Source organism: Python bivittatus, unplaced genomic scaffold (assembly GCF_059951505.1).
Source record: "Python bivittatus isolate LINGU-HERP-01145 unplaced genomic scaffold, Pbiv_v1 ctg000590_np1212, whole genome shotgun sequence".
Classification (NCBI taxonomy): Eukaryota; Metazoa; Chordata; class Lepidosauria; order Squamata; family Pythonidae; genus Python; species Python bivittatus.
Genome location: NW_028277086.1, coordinates 4,782,735 through 4,806,188, shown reverse-complemented (window position 1 = coordinate 4,806,188; position 23,454 = coordinate 4,782,735). Strand labels below are relative to the sequence as shown.

The 23,454-nt window shown below is 42.1% G+C and overlaps 1 protein-coding gene across 1 annotated transcript in view; it reads right to left on the bottom strand.

Moving 5' to 3' along the window:
* PTP4A3 (protein tyrosine phosphatase 4A3) overlaps positions 1-23,454 on the bottom strand; it is a 91,829-nt gene that overhangs the window by 46,075 nt on the left and 22,300 nt on the right. The window contains exon 2 of the mRNA XM_088148903.1: positions 19,177-19,298. The gene's annotated coding sequence lies outside the window, so the exon portion shown is untranslated. The remainder of the gene's footprint in view (positions 1-19,176; positions 19,299-23,454) is intronic.

Genomic DNA, 23,454 nt, shown 5'->3' with positions numbered 1-23,454 from the left:
AAGAAGGGGGAGGCCCAGGGCAAGGCACAGCCAAGGAGAAGGAGGCCGATGCAAAATAAATATTCATGCGCTTTCAGAGAAAGGCTCTCTGCGCAAGGGGAAAGAGGCTTGCGGACTCACCTGGAATCCCACGGCTCTGCTTCTGGATGCAAAGAGGGGAGGAACGTCCAGGGTTGGAAAAGACGGCGAAGCAGCACACCCCTGTCCCGTCCCAAACTGCTATGTCTGCCTTCAATTAGAAATCTCAAATGCCAGTTTGGGGCGGGGGGAGGAAGAGAGAGAGAGAGAGAGGAGAGAAGAGAGACCAACTCTAGGGGGAATCGTAATATAATTATTTAAACTGGCAGCTTTGCAAGGCATTGGACTCTTCAGCTTGCATGGCAGGAAGCCAAGGCCCGAAGCGAGCAACAAGCAGTGTGTGTAGTGGAAGGAGGGAGGAGGGGGGTGGTGGCGGCAGCTGGAAAGCAGAGAAACTGGCTAGTTTGTTTTCCACTGAACAGAGATTGCTGAATGGAGGAGATTCGAGATCACAATAAATCAGAAGAGAGGAGGGCGCTGATGGAAACCACAGAACAGTCACTAGCTAGAGAGATGTCCATGCTAGTTTGTCTGGCCCGAGAGGTCTCCAGAAGGGTTGTGGTAGCCCAGAGTTCCCAGCCAACATGGCCTTGAGACCACCTGAGCCAAAATCTTGGCTATTACATATCCTCCAAACTCTAACAGTCCACAGCCACCCAGGATAATCACAGAAGACTAGAATAAAAGCACCATCAACACAGACTAATGGTCCATAAAATAAGAATGCCACCACCAAAATGCCCAACTTGCTAGCTGTTGCTTCTTGGAACTCTTAAGGGAAGCTTTGGGAGGAAGATCTCTGAGGAGAAAGTCAACATTTAGGCAGATCTCATGGACAAGGGTCTCAGCTGGTGGGACCTGGCTGATCTTGTCTTGGTTCTGAAGTTAAACAGGACTCAGAAGTTAAACCCATCTGGAGTCTGAATGGGTTCAGGCTTTTTGGATGGGAGACCATTATGGAAAGCCAGAGTTGCAGGTGAGACTGGGAAGTTGGAAAACATCTTGGAAGAAGGCAATGGCAAACCACTTCCATATTGTTATTATTGCTGTTATGGTCCACCAAGTCAACCCTAATTCCTGCTGACTACAGGGACAGGTCCTTGCCGTTCTCTTGGCAACGTTTTTGGAAGTGGCTTGCTAGTACCTTCTTCCTAGACTAAGAGAAAGCGAATGGCCCAAAGTTATCCAGCTGGCTTCCATGCCTAAAGCAGGTTTAGAATTCATGGTCTCCCAGCTTCTACTCTAGCACCTTAACCACTAGACCAAACAGTATATCTGTATGCTGCCAACCCCTACTGGACACATAGCTTACATGGTTGTGCTAAAGTGGACACCAGGAGTTGAGCTCAACTTGAAGGTATCTTCATCTTCACAACAGGTAAGTATGGGAACTTTAAATGCAGGATGCATTTGCCATTGAGCAACAGAAACAACATGGAGCAGCAACTTGTACAAGTAAAAAGCCCCGAGCACAGCATGGACCTTACTGGTTGTGTCCAGCCTCCTTGCCATAATTACAGAAAGCAACTGTACAAGACTCCACAAGTTCTACCTTAGCATAGAAGACTGCTCTTATTTTGAGATGCCTCCATGAATGCAGAAAAGCAGCCTCCTGTGGCCAAGCTTTGGAGATGTTTCCATTCAGTTCAAAGGGTCATGCACACAAGAAAACAATATGGATCAAAGCTGATGTTCAATCAGTCTGCTGGGGAGTGTATGAGTGTCTGTGTTGAGGGGAGGGAGCTCAGTCTGTGCATGGGTATTCCATCTCAAAATCCAAATGGCTAAGCTTGCAAATTCCCTTTATGGTGTGCTTCAAGGAAGACTTTAGGTTAATATCAGGTTTATAGTAGAAGTCTAAAACCCATCAACTGGACTCTTGAGCAAAATACTACTCATAAACATATTCCAAGAATTAAGGAAGATGGTGCTTCTCTTTAGATTCAACCAAAGATCTGTTGGCCCAAACAGATGTAGCATTTTGACATAAGTTATCAAAATAAAAACTGCAGTTGGAAAATTCCCCCACCCGTGCTTACACTCCATTCAGAATGATACAACCTTCATGGTTAAGGCACTTGCTGTGAATTTATATGATGCTTGCAGGCTTTATCAGCATCTCAACTTCAGAAATTACAACTGGGGGAGGAGGGGGTATCAATGTACTTTGTGTTTTTTTTTTTTGGTGCCTTTGAATTAGTTTTGACTCCTAGCAACTGCCTGGACAAGTCCCTGCAGTTTTCTTAGAAAGATTTTGGAAGTGGTTTGCCTTTGTTTGCTTCCCGGGGTTGAGAGAATGTCACTGGCCCAAGGTCATCCAGCTGGCTTTGTGACTAAGGCAGAACTAGAACTCAGGGTCTCTTAGTTTCTAGCCTAGTGCCTTCACCACTACACCCAACTGGCAAGTTGTTGTTTAGTCGTTAAGTCGTGTCCGACTCTTCGTGACCCCATGAACCATATTGCGCCAGGCCTTCCTGTCCTTCACTACCTCCCTGAGTTTGCTCAGTTTCATGCTCAGACTGGCAAGTACAGTACCTGAAAAGAACTCCCACAGAAGAAGATTAAGACCTGTTTTGTTAGAGGGCAAGATAGTCTTGAGTGAGAAGATAGTACATTGTGGCTGAATCTCAGGAAAAACCTCTGAACAACAGCAACAGTTCAGTAGCGGGCCTGATGACCATGGAAGGTAACAACTCCCCTTTCTTGTAAGTCTTCAAGTTAGATGGCCATCTGTCAGGAATGCTTTAATTTGATGCGAAGCAGCGGGTTCAACTCCATGGACTAACTCCTATTCCACCCTTTGTACAGATTACTTTTAGCCATTTTGGGAACTCAAGGAACTCACAAAACTCAAGTGAGATATTTGGTATCACAAATGACCTAGCCTTGTAAGTTCAGCAATATTAAGCTCTGACATGACATTTCAGATCCTACATCTTCTGTCTTCTTATGTTATCCCTCCCTCTACACATGAAGTGGTATCCCAACATGCCAAACAATTGTTTACATCCACCTTGTTCCAAGTTCTTGTTTTTCAGGCAAGCTCCCTTGTGCAAACCATGAACATCCCTGGCCCATCTCCTCCGCCCACCTCAGTTGCCAGGTTCAGTATTGGCCAAGTTATATGGGCTAATCCCCTTCTGTAGTTGCCTCTCACACGTTTGCAATTTCCAGCAGAATCAGTATGACCTGCCTCAAAGGGTCACAGTGCCACCATGGGGAAAAGAATAAAGGACCTCTTGACTGCTGGCTAAACACAGTGTTTTATATAAACTACTGGAAACTAGCTTCTTCCAGCCCAGAGAATTTGGAAATGCCTATACTACTTTCCATGTCTTTGGCAGGCCTGTGAGCTGATGGTCAAACGTGTAAACAGAGTTGCGCAAGAGAAAGTTCACTCTTCAATCTACAACTCAGAGGACTTAGTGAGAAACTCTGGAAATGTCACATGATGTTCTGCTGGTTCTTTTCACCACCTAGTCTGGGTTCGTTTAGTAGGAATACCAACAACCTCTTGACACTTATGAATCAGAAAAGGGAATCTGTGATACTCATATATCACTTATCTACAACTTCCAGCATCCATTACCACTGGCTGTGCTAACTGAAACTACTGTGGTTTCATAACATCTACTAGGGCACAAATTCCCCAATTTTGAAAAAGGTAGGTAAATGTTATCAAGAACTATACTTATCTGCTGTCATTATCCATACATCTTTATCCCCCTTACAAATATCAGTCCCAGCATTTGCCTGCATTTCCTTGTTCTCTACAAAAGGCTGGTAAAATGTTTTGAATATGAAATGGGTTCTTCTGACTTTAGAGGAAGTTTCAAGCCTGGAACTGTTCCAGTAAGGCTGGAATGGGGTCAGGACCTTTCCTGTGAGATTGGGACAGCCCATGTAGAGCACATAATGGCTTGTTCTTCTCTATTTTATACCATACAGTTCCAAAACCCTGAATAAGATAAATAAATAAATAAGAATCAGACATGAATTAAGACTTTGGAGGAAAGTTCAACTCTGAACTTTGGGACAATATCTATTGCAGACTTACACGTTGTACCAAACACTTAAAACCAGAGTAACCTTTTGGGGGGTTGAGAGGTCACAATCTGTGTGAGTAGTAAACAAGATGCTCACATAAACAGGCAAGCATAACTGGGACAAAAATGGAATTGGATTACATTTATTTTAAAGGCAATTAAAATTAAATGAATTAAAACAGCTGAGATCACTGTTCTCTGTGTACTAATAGTTAGATCTAGTTTACACTAACAATGTTCACCATCCCATCCCATCCTTGCAAACCAACCTTATATCTACCATGTCAATATTTAAAAGTTTCAGATGGTTTTTCAAGGTTCTAAGGAGGCTGTCTTTCACTGGGAGGTTGTGTACTAGTCCTGAAGTAAGGCAGTCCTAAAACCATGCCTAGAAATAACTGAAATCGGACTCAATTTTCAGCTTCCAAGAGTTCAATAGTATTAACAAAATATTTTGCCTCCAAATTAGAAAGTTGCAACCGATAAAGTTGATGGAGAAAACAAGGAACCAGGGGTGTGTGTGAGGAGGACTACTACTATGTGCTTGAGGCTGAAAATGAAATTCCTGATTGCTCAGAGGCACCCCAGTTTCTTAATTGCTGGGTATATCCAACCTTAATAATACTACTGGTTCACATAGACTCCAGCTGTTAGACCTCAGAACAACATAACAACTCAGTATTGGTTGCCAGAAGCCTTTAAAATGGTCCCTTCTCTGTCTTCTTCTCACAGTTTCCAAGGCTTTAAATAGGTCCAGAGAAGTTAACTACTTCTTCATGATACAACTTGATAGCAAAGTGGGATCTTTGCTATAACAGGGAATATAGAATGTGTTATTTCTCCCAGGTCAACCTATCAGCCTATCCTGCCTTCTCTGACTAGCTTTCTGGACACCTGAGAAAACATGCCCTACCTTCCATCCACAATCACTGGTCTCCATTAAAAGGGAGCCTCTGGGGAAAGAGAGGGTGTGAAACATATGCATACGAAGCACATTTATTAATTCTACCCATCCAGCAATCCTAGCCCAAGCTAAGCCTCCCTTGTCACGATGAAAAAATTTGCTAGCACAATGGTATGGGTGCAATGTGCAACTTATTCAATTCGTAGCACGCTCAAATTCAGTCACAGAACCCGTAATTAAAACAAAATGAAGACAGTAGCTACAGCAATAATTAAGGCACTCCCATGAACACTTGATGAAGCAAGAGCATGTGATTCTCTTCCTAGATACGTGGACACGCACATTCCTAGATACATGGAGAGTGAAACTTCAGTGCAGAGGACGCTTCTCCATTGGATATCAGGACCAAGCTATTGTCAAGAGGGGCTGAAATGGATGATTGAGCTTTCTTCCGAGAGCAGGTGCAACTGAGGGAGTCCTAGAGGGAATGAGTCTTGCAAATATGCAAGCCACTGCCCAATTCCATCTACTGATGCTTTTCTCTTAAAACTACATGCATCCCCAGTAATAAGTCTGAAAATAAACCCTAGCCACTGGTAAGAGAACAACTGGGTATTTTCAAGGGCAGGCACGTTACTTGTTTTGCAACACACTGTAAAGAACATTTGGCATCTTACAGATGAACCAATTTATCCTTGCATAAGGTTTGATGGATTACAGTCCACTTCTAGAAAGAAAGAAACTCTTAAAATATATATACAGGTAGTCCCCAATTTAAGAACGCCCGGTTTATGGACGACCCATAGTTAAGAATGGAGCCTACTGTAGCAAAATTTGAATTAAATACACAATGATTCGAGTTAAACATACAATGGTTCGAGTTCATGACATAATGATACTCATGGCTTACATACCAATTCGACTTAAGGACAGACCTTGGGAACAGAACTCATTCTTAAACTGAGAACTATCTGTACTATAAACATGGTTAGGGTTGTAGTTCAGAAATGAATAATTTTTATTTATTTATTGCAGGTATGTTTAAGATGCTTCAGTCAGGCAAATCTAATAATGTTTTTTCACATTGATAGGCCCAGGTTTAAATGGTGACTCTAAAGAGCTTTGTGACAGCTCTACCTGAAACTTGACAGCCCACTAAAGGCAAGCCATTTTTGTATGTTCACAGATCCTTTTTGTGGATTTGTTTGCAAGTTGCCTGGTAGCAACTAAGGGACACGGTAGTTTGAGGAAAACCAAAGTTGTTGCCTTCTGTGACACTCCACAGAGGTTATGCAACCTTCCTCAACCTGATGCCCTCCAGATAAATTAGGATCACACTTTCTGTGACTGCCCGCCAACACATCAAATGCAAGCCAGACTGGAGAAGAATGATGAACATGACTGGAAAACAAGGAGAAAGAAAGTGACATCTTCCTAATCCATATCTCCACAAGTCACTGTCATGGCATCCCATCTTTTTTAATCAGCGTTGACCAAGAACTTCATATCAACAGCTCTGATCTATAGAGTAATTGATGCTTAACAAGTATTTCTGAAGGAAGTATCTAAACCTAGCATGTTCTATGCACCCTATCTGTTGGTAGCTTCCATCCCCCTTCCCTTTAAAAGTAGTTCTGTTCAGTTTTGACCAGATCCAAACTGGAGGTATTAAATAAATGTACTCAAAGTCATACCGGGCATATTGCAAATTATTTAGTTTGAATAATCCACAGAATTACAGGGGCAGAAATAATCCAACCTTCATGGCCTGGTTTTAAATAATCAATTCAGGTGCTTTAATACCTCCATCCCCCTGCATGGTACTTGATCAAACACAGTGAAACTCTATATGCTAGGACAAACACGTAATGACCTTGAAATGGCAATATATTGCTTGGGATGTCTTCTTTTGCCTGAGACAAGATGAAATTGGATCAGGAACACTTCTCACTATGTTTGCAATGTGTTACCATGAAATAATGAAGGAACCACAAGATTACTCATCCTTGCCAAGTTTACAGGTTTCCAAAGCAATATTCTTCAAGTTTACAGAGATTAATCAAACATCTTTGTCTACTTGGGCATTGATAAAAACTCTATAACCATGCTTCCCTTCAATGTTTATCAAGACACAAACTCCAGAAATATATCTGTAATTAGTCTTATGTTCCTGCCAACACATATTACTACTAAATGGGCACTACATGTGGCTGCTCTGGAGAGCATTCAGAAGCTACAGCTGGTGCAAAATGCAGTAGCCCAGGTAGGGATAGGTATCACCCATTACACTTGGAGGGCTTCACTGCTTCAGGAGCTGCACTGGCTGCCAGTTGGCTTCCAGGTGTGAGTCAGGTGCTGGTTGCCACCACAAAGTCCTACCTGCTCCAGACTTGGTTATCTGAGGGTCCACCTTCTCCTTTATTTATCTACCCACCCAAACAGATCCAACTCATTCCAGGTTCTGTCTATCCAAGAATGCCATGTGATGGGACTTAGGAAATGGGTATTTCTGACTGCCACCCCCATGCTTTGGAACCCCCTCCCTACACAGATCCAGCCTACGCTTTCCCCCCTGGACTCCAGGAGAGCAGCTAAGATCTCGCTTTTCTTCTAGCCCAGGACGAAGGCAAGCTCTGAATGATGGGATTCACTGGTACACACAGGACTTTTTAAACAAATCCTTTATGATCCTGTTGAGGTTTTTATTATGTTTTTTTCCGGTGGGGTTATTTATTTTTAGTGAGGGTTTTTCAAAATGATGTTTCTGACTGTTAGCCATTCAGAGCCTTCAGGAAAGAGAGACATGCCTATATAGTAAGGAAGTAAGCAAAAATGCCCAGGGTCTCTCCTGGGAGTTTAAAGGTTTCCTCTTGAGCAGAAATCAAAACAATTGTTTAAAAAGACAATACAGTGAAAAAGCTTTTATCATCTTCAGCAGTGCAGAGCAACAGTCAGGGAAAAAGTCTGCATCCACACTTACGGGTCCTCCACACCTCCAGGTCCAAGTGCAAATAACTCAGGCCCAGAGCAAGCATTATGTCTGTATACTCTTCAAGATTTATGCCCTGAATTGCAAGCCTGCCTGCTTTCTCTCTTACTCTGGACTTATATTTTGGAGTTGTGAAGATGCCACATGTCCTAAAAGCTTGTTTATCCACTCCTAAATCTACTTCCCACATTATGACGTTCTAGAAAACGTCATAATGACCCAGAGTCATAATGTCAACATTGGATGCCCCCATTTTCTTTAACATGCAGGCGAAACAGATGCAGGATTAACGCCGCTGTGGCTCATTCTGTGGCCCCTCCAAAGGCCAACACATTTGGCCCTGCTCCTCCTCCAGTGACACTGGACCACAAGCCAGGCCTCCACCAAGGGAAAAAACGCCACAAAACTTAAAAAAACTGCAGCAGGAGCAACAAGAAGAAATGTTTAAAACAGTAAGTGGTGGTTCCCTATGGGAAGCTGGGTTGTGTCCCCATTCTATGGAATATTCTCCATTTACAGGTGGTGAGAAAATGGCTTGAACTACCCAATGAATCTAGCATGAGCCCCTCAAATGTGCCACCCGGCAGTCACGCAACTGAATGGTAGAAGTTTCTAAAGGTAGAAAATGTGAAATCTAGGAGGCAGATGCAGAGCATTGAAGAAGCTGGGAGGAACTTACAGTATGGTTGCATTCAAAGACGAAGTATAAAATACCAAGAGAAGGAATGTTAGAATTCCACTTAACTGCTCCGGTCACATCATTAGAACTATGAAAACTCGTTTCAAAGATTGTGGAAAGTGGCTTATCCATTCAAAGTCTTAAGGAGCAGAAAGACATTTTTAAAGGCCTGGGTTATTCTTCAACTCCTCTTGGACTAACTTTGACTGAACAGGCTTTTAAAATGCAAATCTTTGCAGTGGAAAGCTGGTATTTTATCTATTACAACATCCTTACACACGTCATACATATAATCCCAGAGATGCGCTCCAAACAGAAGGGCTGGGATGACGGCCAATGGACCGGTGAGATATTGTCAACAGGCTGCTAATCCGACAAGCTTACAGAAAGCCAGAAAATGTCTTGACGTAATCGTGGGAGTTTCCTATGATTTAGTGGCACCCCGATGGGATATGGAAGAGTAAAGACAAAAAGGAAAGCTGCCAGTTCTCTACCCCAGCATGAGTAAAAGCCAACAGCTTTCACCCAGGAGCACCCACCGTTATCCAGCAGACAGAAAGATAAATGCCAGAGCCAAGGAGGAGCAGATACACCTTCAAAGATGACTCCCCCTTTGGAGAAGCTGCTGTACTGAATGCTATTTGGATGTTTCCATCTTTGGTACAGACCTTCCTTTGGGGTTATGTGCTCCTGCTCTAACAGCTAACAACACAGGCTGCTTAATATTCTCTTTTTACAAAGATGTGTTGGACTACAGCCCCCATCACCTAGCCATTAAGAACTCGATGGTAGCCGCAATTATGGACTGTGCAAAACGCTTTGAATTTGAAACAATCTGACTCTACCAGAAGTATTCCAGCACTGACTGGTCCATTCTGGAAGAGTTCCAAGCTTGAAATAACCCTGATTTGAGCTCAGAACAAGGCTGCTTCAGGCTTCGGACAGTTCAGTTCTGGAGGAACTGAAATATTTCCTGTTGTCGTTAATTTAAAGCAACACATTTACAACTCAAAATGTTTTGAATCTGAAACATTCTGCACACCACTAATTGCAAACCAGCACATCCATGTTGGGGGACACCATGTTGGGGGAACCTACCCTATATTACATCTACTGAACATTACATGTAAAGTCAATTCATGAACAGGGAGAAGAGAGAAAACTCAATGAGTGTGAAAGGTTGTGCTCTTTTATTTTCTATGACCGTACGTTTTTATTTATGCCTGATTACATCTATAAATTAGGAACCTGTGGGGTGGACTTGTCATTATCTGTGCAGAAATCCAGCCATCTCAGATCAGCAGTTTCTGAGTTTCCTCAGTGATAGCACCCACCGTAATTCCTTCCCATCCACCCAGGACTTCCATCTTCTTTCTTCCCTTCACAATCCCAAGCTTTCCAAAAAAGACTGTATCACCAGATAAAAACAGTCATACTTATATCTCATTCCATGTTCCTTCAAGCCTACCTCTAACAGGAGACATGAGAAAGGTTTAGCTAATGTATCAGCTGCCCCTTTTGTAAAAAAAAAAAAAAAAAAAGCAGGTGCTTAAGAACTATACATGTTGTACGTATGTGAGCAAATTCACACATGACTCCTGAATTAAAGGAAACATCTGCTCAGAATGAGATGTTGAACTTTCGACTGACGCTTCTGAGAGATCCCTTTCTCATACCACCCAGGAGGAAGATGGAGGAGAAAGGCCTTATTCCCAGCATGAATACTTAGAGGGCACCTCTTTCTTCACATGATCTGTGAGTGTCTCTCCTCTCAGAACTGGTGATCAATAACCCAGTCCATATGAATCATTCCTCCTGCACCGTAACTATTACTGACTATATCATGGTACTTTCTAATAGACCACCATGAATTTTAAATTACTTTTCCTTTGTAACCAGTAGTTCTGAAATGCAAAACTTCTTCTGCTGAGTTGTTCTGGGAAAGCCATAAAACTCTGCCCAGAACTGCCAATGATGCTAGTAGTTCTCACACCTACTAACAAAAAACTACGCATTCTACCAGAAAGGAAAGCTTGTGATTACTCATTTCCCATATCCTGCCCCCCAAAAGCAGACCTTCACTTTCATTATGATCTGGCATGATTCCCCTAATTCATATGGTCTCCACTTAAATTCTCCTGCAAAGTCACAGCAGAACTGGCACTTCCATTCTTATATATCATGGCTCCAGGCAGGCAGGTTCATGGACTTCAACCAACGCGCTCTATTTTGATGTGTCAGAATCATCTTGGGAAAATAATTACCCATATTTTGCATCCAAAACAGCAGCTGGTGTTAAGCAGTTAAATCCAGAAAGCTCTCATTCACTCTACTGGTGGCCTCCCACCAGTACAGCAGTTAAAATGAATTCTGAATGTTAAGATCACCCAAGGGATTAATTTGATTAATTTGAAAACAGAATAAGGAAGCTCAGCTCTGCTGGGTTTTTACAGAACTTGAGACAATGAAGTTGGTGTCCTCCAGATGTGTCAGCATGGCCAAAGAGTTGCAACCACAATATATCTGGAAGATACGAGGCTGGGGCATGGCAGTAGAAACATCTATATCACCACAGCTGTAAATCACTACACCATTTTTATCTCATACAGACTTGCTCTTTCAAAACTCTCTGCGTCACCTGAAATCTCCAAGGAGATGTGTGATGGAAGGGAGTGAAGACTTGGAAAGTTAGACATTATACTCCAAGACCAGAGATATCAAAAGAAACAGCAAAATACATGAAAGAAACAATAACATTTAAGAAATAGCAGCAGAACTGGATTTGAATCTAGGGACCAACCTTTATATCAGCAGTGATACCATCTATTTCCTAGTAAGCACAGTCTTGGAAAACAATTTCACCATCTTGGAGGTAGCGTCTGGATTTGAATCAGATAAAAGAAAAGTGACCTGAAGTGACTCTTGATCTGCCTGGGAAGTTACTTAAAATATGTTACTGATATTTCCTTATAGAAGTAACAACACAATAACATCTGCACCACTGACTTGACAGAACCTAAGAAACAATGGTACAGTTATCCTGAATATGGGATATCTGCAAACCTACTCCATATAACTGCAGAAGGTAGAGGACTTAGAAGGTCTGAATCAAGCAAGCGAGGTTTCCTCTAGGAATCAGAGGAAAGCCTGGGCACTTCTTATACTCCCAGTACAACCCAACAGCTAGCACGGGCATGATAATGTTGCACCTGCAGCTGGCACCAGATGTAAGGCGGTGGAATAAGAACTTGCTCAATTGTGACCTCAAAGAGGCAAGATCTCCAGCGTTTAGCTCACCAAGTGAACTCAGTTCACCCAGCAGCTATTCATGTAGTCCTCCCATCTTTATTGCAGGTGTGAAACGATCTGATTCCAATGGGGGTTGTTCAGCTGAGCACACATCCATGCTGACCTTGCATTTTATATTATATATATGGGTTTGTATATATACTTTCAATCAATAAGTATGAATCACAAACTCATCCCCTCTCTCACCCTCAAAAAAGTCCACTGCAAAATGAGTTCATGTTACATTTATTACGTGGGAATGTCATTCTATATGAACCCCAACTCCCACATCTATTGTTATTCCAGCAATTCCCACAACAGCTGCCTTGATGACCAGAACTACTGAAGCCTTGGGTTGCTGTATCCTCCTCTCCTTTAGTCTAAGGAAAATGGTGAGTCTTATAAGCAGGGTTGAAATCCTGATGTTCTCCGAATGTTGGAGAATGAGAGCTTTAAGTAACACCAGACAATGTGAAGCAACAGGATCACAATCAGAATCTAAAGGAGACACTGAAGGACTTTAATAACAACAACATGTCTTCATTACACACCTTTACCAAGGCGTGGTACAGTTCAAAAGAAAAATACAACCATTACAAAATTCTACCCTGTAAAATTAGTTCGCAACTCAACTGTCAACCGAGTAAAACCAATATTTAGAACTAAAACAAATCAAACACAACCATACATATTTAAAGGAATGCCCTAGGATGCTCCAGAGTGCGCATACACCCATAATTAATATAAAACAAATAATACCTTGAAAGCTATCAATCTCAATGAAAGTAAGATAAAATAACCAGAGCTTGCAGTAACCTATTAGCCAAGTAATGAGGTCCTTGAACTTGTGAAAATCTAGTTAAACTTCTGCTCAAGGCAATACCTGTAATGTGTTCTTAAACATGAACATCCTCCAGATATGTAGACTTCCACCTTTCAGACTTCATGGCCATCCTGGCCAGGGAATTCTGGTTGTTAAGTATTTGCATCTGGATAACACCTTGGTTGGGAAAAGATGAGGTAAGTCATCCCCAATAGGTGACTCTTGATGTAAAGCTCTCTTGAGTCCAACTTGACCTCCTGGTGACTTCAAGGAGAAGGCCATTCTGTTTCTTTGGTAAGAATTCAGAAGCAGTTTTGTCACTGCCCGCTTGCAGAACTGATTTTCAGGTGATCTGTGCCATCCATGTACATACCAGGCCCCTTTTAAATACTTCTAGGAAAGGAGATTATGAATTCAGATGTTCTACTGCAGTGTTTCTCAACCTTGGCTGTTTTAAGATGTGTGGACTTCCACTCCCAGAATTCCCCAGCCAGCATGCTAGCTGGGGAATTCTGGGAGTGGAAGTCCACACTTCTTAAAACGGCCAAGGTTGAGAAACACGGTTCAACTGCATTACTTACCTACTAGGATGGACTCCTTTCTAACTGGGATAGATAGTTATAATCCACCTTTCAGTACAGAGCCCTCCCAAGTAATTTTACAAAGCTTTTAGTTTTCACAATGTTTCTCACTTGCAAGGGAGCAGACCGGTCATCCTCTCTGAAACCAAGACTGGTTAAAATTAAAAGAAAGGCAATTCAGGCTGAATATCAGGACAAAGTTCTTGATCATAAGAACCATTAAATAGTGCAGAGGTATGCCCAGGAGTAGGGTGGATTCCTCCTTACTGCTGGTCTCTTTTTTGGAATGATTTAATTGATCTCTTCATTGAATAGGCGGTTGGTATAGATCAGTGTTGTCCAAACTTGGCCACTTTAAGATGAGTGGACTTCAACTCCCCGAATTCCCCAGCCAGCAAGTCCACTCATCTTAAAGTGGCCAAGTTTGGACAACACTGGTGTAGAGGATTGATAAAGCCCGTTTCAACTGATTAATTCTCTAATCTTACAAAGATAGTTGGCTGATTCTGCTTCCATGCAATTTTCAGTTCTTATGGTCCTGGCATGACCACCGACACCACTCCACCTTCAAAACTAGCGTATCTCCAGTATCTCTTTCCTTCCCTAGCTAACAGACATTGTTTCTTCAATTCCTCCTAGTTCTAAGAACAAAGCATCTTGTGAAAATTTAAAGCCTAGCCGACGTGTTATTACTTATACTTCCATGGATCACAATCCAATGCATGGAGTACTGCCTTGTTTAGGTTTTTTTTGTGGTGGGGGGAGAGCAAGGGAGGAAATCTATAGATACTTAACAAAGCATTTGGTATGACACAGATATTTTTGTACCTTCAAATTGTAGCATGCAATGGACTTTCATGCATTTATGTGCAGTGAAATGCCAGATAAAGACTGAAGGGACAAACTAGGTTACTGCTCTTTGCTAAAACCTAGGAGGTACTTTGATAGGGAGGGTGACTTCAGCCTGCCCCCTACCCTGCATGGTTATTAATAGATAATTCACCTTCTGTATTCACCAGGAGAGTGGTATTTGCACAGCAAGGCTATTTTCAAAAAGCTTCGGTGCACTGTTCATGCTCATCTTTGTTATGATCTTTTCAGTACCCAAATTACCTTAAATTTGCAATTTAGAAACCAAGGCTTGAAAGTCCCATCTGTGTTTTATTACTTGTCTGTGATTCTAAATTGGTTTCATCTATTTTGAATTTCGGTTAAAAAAATGATTCGAAGCTGCAATTTTAAGTTGTGGCATTGTATTCTAAATTGTGTTGTGCAGTTTTGGAGAGCACAGGACAGCACATAGCTGGGCAAATTATATAAATAGAGTGAATAAATAAATGGGTGGGTAGGGTTCAAATTCTTTTTGAGTTAACCATTTTTATTCTTTGCAGTTTCAAGGTCGCAAGAGACAAAGAGAAAGAAATACAGGTGGTCCTCACTGAATGGCCACTCATTCAGCGACCATTCGAACTTGCAACAGTGTGAATGAGTGGTAGTTACGACCGGACCTTGTACTTATGGTTGTCACAGCCTCCCTGATGACACATGATTGAGATTTGTGACCTTCCCTGCTGGCTTCCCACAAGCAAAGTTAATGGGAAAGCCAGAAGGAAGTCAGAAGTCGTGGTCACGTGAGGTTCCCGCTTAACTACCTGCGTGGTCGCTTAACAATGGCAACTGGAACTACGTTGCTACATGGTGCAGTCATGTAGTTTTTTGACTTACAACAGCGCCGCTTAATGATGGAGTTTCTGGCCCCAATGAGTGTCGTTGAACGAGGATTACCTGTACTACGCTATGTCACATTCTTAGCTTACTGTAAAAGGGAATTCCCAGCTATGTGGCACCTCTCCAGCCTTGGATGACCTCAAAAAGATAGGCAGGTTTATACCCAGCTAGTACTTGGATGGGACAACACTAGGAAAACCCAGTAGAAGGCAATGGCAAGCTATTTTGGTTTTCTTGCCACTGGCAAGACATGGAGATGTCTGTGAAGGTATCAGAAGCTGAGACTGACTCAAAAAAGGGCTTTCTTTACAGGGGTAAGCCCAAACTATTTTCTCCTAACATGGTCAAGAGTGATCATGTCTGGGGATCACAGGAACTTAACCTCCTACTTCTGAAGGATACCAACTGGGGAAAGATAGACTCACATATGAATGGAAAGGGCTTTGGAAGAATATTCCCTTCAAACAAAGTGAACACGTAAACACCACAAAACCAAAACTGGGGGAAGAAATCAGGAAGGGTTAGGGTTAGGGTCCCACTACCCAAGGGATTTCCCCATCAGACATCTCAAGTTGCCTAGAAGGGTGCCATCAAACATCAAGTTGCCTGGAAATGTGCCATCAATCATCAAGCACACGTCCCATGAACCAGTAGCACTGGAGCTTTCTTCCAAAGTACTGGGAGGAATAGACTTCCTTTAGCATTGGAGGTCACGTGGAAGCATTTAACACTGAAGGTTGCATGAGGGACTCATTTTGCTAACTACCCTACTATTCTTCAGCTGGATTCCAATTTCACATGGGACTTTCTTGCCTTTCCCAACCCAAGAGGTTCCTCCACTTTTATGCTCCTTTGCATTTCTGATGTGGTTTAATAGCTTGCTTTGAAATGCAGATCACCAAACAAGAGCAGGGTGGTCCTTCTCATTTCCTGCATGATCCTGCTCCCCATTCTATTTCCCCCGAACCTGAAAAATGGCATCTACCCGACATCACTCCTGCTTCCCTGATGCCCTGGAGAGGACCTCCCTCCCAATGAGCCTGCTTTAAGTTTTCAAATCCATCCATTCACAGCTGGAGACCTCCAAGTGGATTTTTCCCAAACTCTGTGATTTCAGGAGGAACACATAGAATATCTTGCTTTTGTCTTTTAATTTAAGCAACTTTGGGTTTTCCTTTTATCCCTCCTGATGTAGTAGTGATGTGTTTTCCTATCTTCCAACTGTATCTTCAAATTCTGGGTGGAACTATCAAATATTGTTAACTATCTAGTATTAAATGAAGCTGATGGGGCACAAATGATCTGATGGTCTCCTTAATGGTCTCCTTAATACAGGGAGTCCTCAGGTTATGACCATTCATTCAGTGACCATTTGAAATTATGATGGCTTTGAATGAATGGTAGTTACAACCAGTCCTTGCAGTTCTGGCTGTGGCAGTGCCCCCATAGTCACGTGATCAAAATTTTGGCGTTCGGCAACTGGCTGGCATTTATGACTAGTTGCAGCATCCCACGGACACATTCTCCTGCCCTACGTGAAGTGCCTCTGCTTCAACTCCCCCCAATGCCCATCTCTGCCCTTTTGGTTGCCCTACACTCTACCCCCCCCCCCAGCTGACCTTTGCCATCCTCTTCCTCCTATTGCTGGCCCGGGATCCAAGAGCAGAAGCAGTTTGCACAGGGCAGGAAAAACATGAGGTCCTCACCCAACAACTGCAACCTGGATTGCCAGAACTGCCGTCGTTAAGCAGCGTGGTCATGTGACATCTGGCTTAATGACTGCTTTGTTTAGCGACAGAAATTCCAGTCCCAATTTAAGGTCGTAACCCAAGGACTATCTGTATGTCTGCTTTTGAAAAAAAATAAACTTTTGTTTTTTTCAGGAACCTTTACCCTTTGCTTCATCCCTATTTGAATTGCAGTTCTTAAAGGAAAGTGTAACTATAACCTTCCTGAATAAAAGCCAAGGGAAGAAGTATTCATTAAATGATTCCCATTCATAGGACCATTAGCACTGTTAATTATAACATTTTAATTTTAACTCAATAATTAATTTAATTGTTTTACCACTGTTATATTTCTCAGGAAAAGTTAAGTATCAAGCTGGCTGATGATTAAAGTTGTAATGATTAAGTTAATGCTTTACAAACATTTGACCAAATGGTTTAATCACTTAAAATATCATTCTTCTTGTGTTATTCACCCTATTTAGAACCTTCTGGCAATAATCCAACAGACTACTAAAATTACTAGCTTGAACTTACTCCAACTCATAAATCAAATCAAGACAATAAATCATAAATTCAAAAATAAACAATAAATCAAGTTTTTCTCCAAAAACCAACTTATGATTTTCTGCCTAACAGTTATGGAGATTCTAGTAGCCATCCGTTAATAAAAAAGTAATAGTCCATGCCTAGAAACAGATGATAATTTCCTTTACATTAAAGGACATTAAGGGAATTATTCTATATTCTTTTCCTAGGAAAGGAGTTACTGAAAGGGATTTAATTTCAGTAGTAGTAAGAAAAAAAAACAACCTCAACCATTAATAAATAACTACCAACAGCAGGATCCACACATTTTTTTAAAAAAATGTTCACCTATCAACAAATCAGAAAGAAAAAGATCCTGGTAACTTATGAGGAACAAAGAATTCCACATATGGGGAGTTATGAAAAAGTAGTCTATGCTATAGACCATGATACTGAAGAAACATCAAAGAAGGAAACAGTGTCTTATGGTGCATCACTTTCTTTTCTTCATTTACTGATTTGTAGCAACCTTTCTTTTCATATTTATTGATTTATTTGGACATTCTTGTTTGTTTATTTATTTGTAGGGACCTCCTCTTCCCCTGATGTATTTTATCGCATTTTTTTCTCCAAGACAACCTTCACACCGTTTGCCAGGATGAGGTACAAAGATAATTGTACTACGCTTCTACAAACTCGCTCCTCAGTAGCTAAGCCAACTAAGTGTTCTCCAAATGTGCGGATGTCAACTCTGAGAATGCACAGCAATGGCATTCAGGGCATCATCAACGTTGATGTCAACATTTCTGTCAAGTGTTTGGGAAGGCTGAGCTGAACATACTGAAATAATTAAGCCTGACAACCAGCTACCATCCTTTACTTCTCCATCCTTCTGTGCTGCTTATAGCAACTACCTATCACTCCTAGCCACAACACCTTGTGTGTGTGGTAGGCCAGCCTCCTTCTACCAAGCACCCTTCACATGTGCTAGACTGAACTCCCAAAATTCTCAGCCAAACCCCAACATAACTGAAGAATGTGAGTTGCCAATGCAAAGAGGTCACCAACCATTGCTACGAACAGACATCACAGGGACAAGTAATGACCCCGTCTCTCCAGACATTTCCATGCCACCTTGCAGCCCTCCAGATACCAGCTCTAAGAAGCTATACCAAGATAGGTCCATGCAGCACAGATGACTCTTAGTCCCCTCCTACTGGCTCAAAGATGGACGAGATGGAGAAGTGCTTGTTCTGTGTACGTTGTGGCCATTTCCATCCACACCTCACAAAGGTCCTCAATGTATTACTTGACTCAGACACAGAGAAAAGGAATCTGTTTGCCAACTTGCGAATCATCATCAACTGCCAATTAGCACGTTCCCACTTTCCTCAAGATGGAAAGCTTCCAAAATGCTCATGGGCTAAGAGCTGTGAATCTTACCCCAAATACCCAAGAATTCATGGCAGTGGGTTGTGGGAGCAGTTGGATTCAGGAAGCAAATCTCCCTGCCTCACCTTGAGGTGTGGCCTCCTTTCTGCAGTGAACTGGCAAACATTTCATCACTCCATGCAATTCTCCCTTCCATTCTCATATCGTAGAAACTCCAACAAGAAACACAAATCAGCTGTCCAGTTCCTTAGTACATGCAGAATCCAAACCAATGACACTAGGAGCGATGGAAAACAAATTAAAACATTTCCAGGAGAAGAGTGGGCTGGTGTCTAAAATAATGCAGCTATTATGCATGACTTCCCAATGTTTGGGACAATCCACCCTATACCCGTGAACACTAGATGACTTACCTAAATTAGCACAGACTTCCAGACGGTGCCCAATATAGTCAAACACTGGGCAAAATAATTTCATCTCTGTTCAATGATTTCCATCCTTGGCACCTTTCCAAGTTACAAGTTACCAGCCACACCTGTGAGAGAAAGGAGAAATGTTGAAGTTCTACACCCATCCAACTGAATCTTAATGTTTACTCAATCAAATCATTGCTCGCTGCTGCTGCTTGTGCATCCTTCCTTCACAGATGTATGGAAGTCTCAGGTATAACTATGCACAGACCCTCTTGTCAAGGGAAGGCACCTTTTCGTGGGATGTAGCATGCACACAGATTTTGTGGGATGTAGCATGCACACAGATTTATGAAATATGCTTCAGCTAAGTGGGGAACAGCCACTTCCACAGCAAGGATGGCAAATACCTCAGACAATTCAAATTCACAAAAATGTAACATACTTCATAAAGGAAAAAATTAAAAGATGAGTACATCCACCCTGAGAGGTGGACTAGTATACTGGTCCAATGTAGAGAAAAAAACAGTATCTGCCAAATAAAGAGTGAAAGGAGGGGCCTTAGCTATTGTGTTCTTGAAGATTGTTTCCTAACGTTTCGCCAGCACCTGTGACCGGCATCTTCAGAGTGCAGGAGCACAGACAGGAGCAGTTCTCTCTGTGCCCAGCTCCTGTTCAGTTCGAGCTGTGCCAGCTCCTGGGCACAGAGAGAACTGCTCCTGTCTGTGCTCCTGCACTCTGAAGATGCCGGTCACAGGTGCTGGCGAAACGTTAGGAAACAAAACTTCAAGACCACAGCCACACAGCCCGGAAGACCCACACCAGCCATCGTATGCCGGCCATGAAAGCCTTCGACAATACATTGGCCTTAGCTATTGTTTGACAAAAAAGGCGTAAGGGTGGGAGAAGATTATGGGCCATAGAAGCAAAGTTGACAGATGAAAAGGTAAAGAATTTGGAGCTCAAGAAGTTAATGTTATTTGCCCCAGAGTGAAGGGAACCTAAGTGACTTTGGGCTTGATCACGACTGGTTAGAAAAATACTGTGGGTACAAATTAAACTTCAATCTTTCTGCTTCTGATTACGAAATCAAGAGAGATAAAAAACCTTCAATCTGAGGAACCATTATCCAGCAACAGACAATAGATAGGCTATCCCAAAACAGACCATCTTTGCAACTAAGCAGATCTTTCTAGAAATGGTGGGGAGAACAAGTGGTGACTTTTTCATTATTAGAAACCCCTAAGCCAAAATGATCTGGTACCAGAATAGATAATTATACCTGACTTGAGCTCTCTGGGGGCACCACTGGTCTCAAACTCCATCACTTATAAAAGGATACAACTAGATAAGGCATGTCCAGAATGAAAACAGAGTTTGCAGATTTCAGTGCAGAACTTTTAAGAGTAGACACTTTTACTAAAGGAGAGATAAAGTTTGTCTTCAGGAGTAGACAGTCAATAGATCTTTTACGGCAGGAGAGTTTGAGTTCTAGTCCTCCTTTAAGCATGAAAGCTGGCTAGGTGACTTTGGTCCAGTCCAATGTTTCTCAACCTTGACAACTTTAAGATGGGTGGACTTCAACTCCCAGAATTCCCCAGCCAGCCATGCTGGCTGGAGAATTCTGGGAGTTGAAGTCCACCCATCTTAAAGTTGCCAAGGTTGAGAAACACTGGCCTAGTCACTCTCTCTCAGGCCAACCCACCACACAGGGTTGTAGTTGTAGAGAAAACGGGGTGGAAGATTAGGTATGTATGTTGCCTTGAGCTGATTAAAAATAAACTCAAGGATAACAATCTAATAATAAAATTTAAAAAATGGTGGTGGTTCTTGAAAATATGGATTAGGCATCGAAGAAAACCAGAGATGGTACTCCAGGAGGATCATGAGGATCATGCCTTGGTGCCTTGATGAGGATTCATCTCAGAGCTGAATTAAAACACATTTCTGTGGGGTGCCAAGACAAAGGAACACCAAGCTGGTGTTCAAACTCAGAGCATTTATAGACTTTTAAACAACAAATACACACTGGTTTGGGCTGGGGCAGAAGAACAGAGAGACTCACCGTCTGACCTCAACAAAATACACATAATCTCAGGGTGGTCCCTGACTATGTGACTGAATTAAAGCTACAAAGAGCACATGGTTTATGTACGTGTTTATGTTTAGAATACAATAAGATTCAGACGAGGATCAGAGCAGGACAAGATTCTACCCTGAAATATATCACTGCCGGATTTTACAAATAATAATCATCTTTCTAGGAAGACATTGTTCATTATCTAAATTCTGTAGCCTTCCAACAAGAAAGTTTACATGTATCTTATGATTTATGGTTTTGATGATTAAACAGAATAGACTATAGAAAGACAGATATGATGTAACCACCGAGTAAGAGGTAAACTTATAATTGTACTTATAACTGCTGTAAAGAAAATTGGAGCCACTTCTTTGAATCTTTCTTTTACTTTTTCTTTCCTTTCTTTTTCCTTTCTTGCACTTCTCTTTGATTTTCTTTTCTACTCCTTCCTTTATATTAGTTTGTGTTAGTTTTTATATTCTTTTTAAAAACCTTTAAATTTTACATGTGAGTTTACATGTAAGATGCCAGCTTGACCAAGGATCCTCCCTGATGATTGTAACTGCTGGTTGGGCAGTTACTTGGCAGTTAGACAAGCATTTGCACGTATCTGCTATTTAATGAAGCTCCCTTTAATTTAATCGACTGAGGAAGCACACTGAAAATGTAGATCTGGGTTTTCTTGTTCCTGAAAGTTTCCAAAGGTTTAGCTCTGCTAATTTTTCTGGGACAAAATGAGTTTTGAACCAAGGTGCCAGGGCTAACATAAACAGAAATACAGAGCAAATCCACACGTAGAGAGCCAGCATGGCTGAGCACCTTAAAACAAAATGAAATTTGGGTTTTTTTTATCTTGCTGCCCTCAAGTCTATCATCGATACAAAACTTTTTAAAGCGACCTTCCTTTAAAACGACCATCCAACCAGTGCAACCTGACCCAAAATGCACAATGGCTTTTTTAAGAGAAATATTTGCAGAAAGGTTTCTGCCTAACAGTGTCCTTAATGAGCCGCAAGGATGTCAAAAGGACCTTTGCAAAGCCCACTTGGTTTCACTGCACTCCATGGGCAGAATGATTTATCCTCAGCTAACCTTCTCGCTCGCTCGAGTGGGAGTCCTCTTACTTTTCGACAAGAAACTCCTTGTCACCTATGACTGGCTGCCAAGAACTCAAATAACTGGATCTTTGTCCCGAATGAAATGATGCAATGAAGGATTGCAAGGTGAAAGAGAGAGACATTGAGTACAGGTAGTCCTCGCTTAATTGGGACCGGAATTTTCATCGCTTGGCGATGTGGCTGTAAAGCACGACGTCATGTGACCGCATTGCTAGGTGATGGCAATCCGGCACTCGGTTGCCGTTAAGTGAGGATTGCGGGTTGTTAAGCGAGGACCTCCTCGTGACTTCACCCTGGCTTCCCACAAGCAAAGCCAACAGGGAAACTGGCAGGAAGTCATAAATCCCAGGCAGCTTGCAAACAGGCTAGTGGACAGGTAAGTGGCGGCTGCAGTACAAGGGCAGCGGGGCCAGGGTTGGCTGCTGATGGGTGGGGAGGGTTAGGGTTACACACTACAGAGTACAAGATCCCCAGGAGAAAGACCCGCGGGAATACAAGTGACTTGCAAGAGCATCTTGTGACCTGCCCTGCTGGCTTCCCCATTGACTTTGGGAAACTGGCAGGGAAGATCACAAATGGCGATCACATGACCGTGGGGCACTGCAACGGTCGTAAGTGTGAGCTGGTTGCCAAGCACCCAGATCACAATCACATGATACTCGGACAGCTGGAGCTTCAAGGACCGGTTGTAAGTACCACTGGTTCAGTGCCATCATAACTTTGAACACTTGATGAATTGAGTGGTCGTTAAGCAAGGACTACCTTTATGAGCAAGAATTCCAATATCCCAGGGTTAGGGACTAGGTTAAAGGACCACATCCTTTTTTTAGAAAATGATATGCAAATATATATTTTTTGTGATTTTCTATAAAATTACATAGTAATTACCAGATGTTATCATGGAATGCCAGACTGACCTTATCTTGTTTGCTGATCAGATGATTTAGCTGATTATGGGAATGCTGTAGATGTAATATAACTTGATTTCAGCAAAGCCCCTTTCGATATTCTGAACAGCGAGTTATTTAAATTTGGATTGAATAGAAAGACATTTAAGGAGATATACAGCTGAAAAACATACTC